Raw genomic sequence first — 1,015 nt, 5'->3', positions numbered from 1 at the left:
TCGACACTTACATTTTTCATCATAAGTTTAAATCATTGGACAGGATATAACTTTCCATGAGCTATAAATATTGATGTTTAAAAATAAAGCAAGAATTAAAGTGTTCTTATGTGTCCAATGTAATCTATCATTAACACTCTATACTAACCATCAAATATTCTTCAGAAATATATAAGCAAACTCTTTTTAACACTCTGAAATGTCACATGGTTCCTTTTTCTCCATAAACTCACATTTCCATTCCACTTCATCCTCAGAATTTTATCTTAATATAATTTATGTTTATGCTGGAAAATTCTGTTATTGATTGCTCTAAAAATACTCAGTAACAAAAATGTGTAGATAAATTGAAATAATATATTTTTTAAATTTATTTCTTGATACTACGGTTTTATGTTTAATTTCTCCTGGATTAGTTGCATTTATTTTTAAGTATATTTGATTAAAACAAATTACTATATTATCAATTTGAGAAATATTTTTAAATAACTTTTCATTAACAGTTGGATGTAGGTTAGGTACATGTTTTGTGGGTACTGGTATTTATAAATACAACATTGCAAACACAAAATTAAGAGCAGACCTTTAAAAGGGGCCCATGTTAAAGTAATGTTCTCTAGTTTGAACTTTATTAGCTTCTGCTTCTGTATAAACGAGGCTTCTTTACTTTCAATCCTCTATTTGTTTATGTTTCATTACTTATTCTTACATTCCATATTGTGAAAAGAGATAGGATGACACATCAATTCTATTCCTATTCTTTTACTTAGTTTTACTTAAGTGCTGAAAAAATTTATTTAAATACTTAAGTAGATGCAGACAGAGTTTTCTTATAGTAATATTCTAATTCTTTATAATCTTTTTGCATTATTTGTCAACAATCACATATGATCTTTCATCATCATTTTCAATGATCTATCAGCTGTCCACTACATTAGGTCTTCTAGCTTGTTAAAAGCAAAGAATCAGAAACCACCTGAGCTACAAAAGTCTATGTGACCCCTCAGATAAGTTC

General features: G+C 27.7%; 1 protein-coding gene across 1 annotated transcript in view; it reads left to right on the top strand.

The window, feature by feature from the left end:
- IMPG1 (interphotoreceptor matrix proteoglycan 1) overlaps positions 1-1,015 on the top strand; it is a 171,555-nt gene that overhangs the window by 38,859 nt on the left and 131,681 nt on the right. The gene's annotated exons all lie outside the window — the stretch shown is intronic.

Source organism: Orycteropus afer, unplaced genomic scaffold (assembly GCF_000298275.1).
Source record: "Orycteropus afer afer isolate SDZICR_OR568_19922 unplaced genomic scaffold, OryAfe1.0 scaffold00380, whole genome shotgun sequence".
Lineage (NCBI taxonomy): Eukaryota > Metazoa > Chordata > Mammalia > Tubulidentata > Orycteropodidae > Orycteropus > Orycteropus afer.
This window is presented reverse-complemented; position numbering and strand designations above follow the sequence as displayed.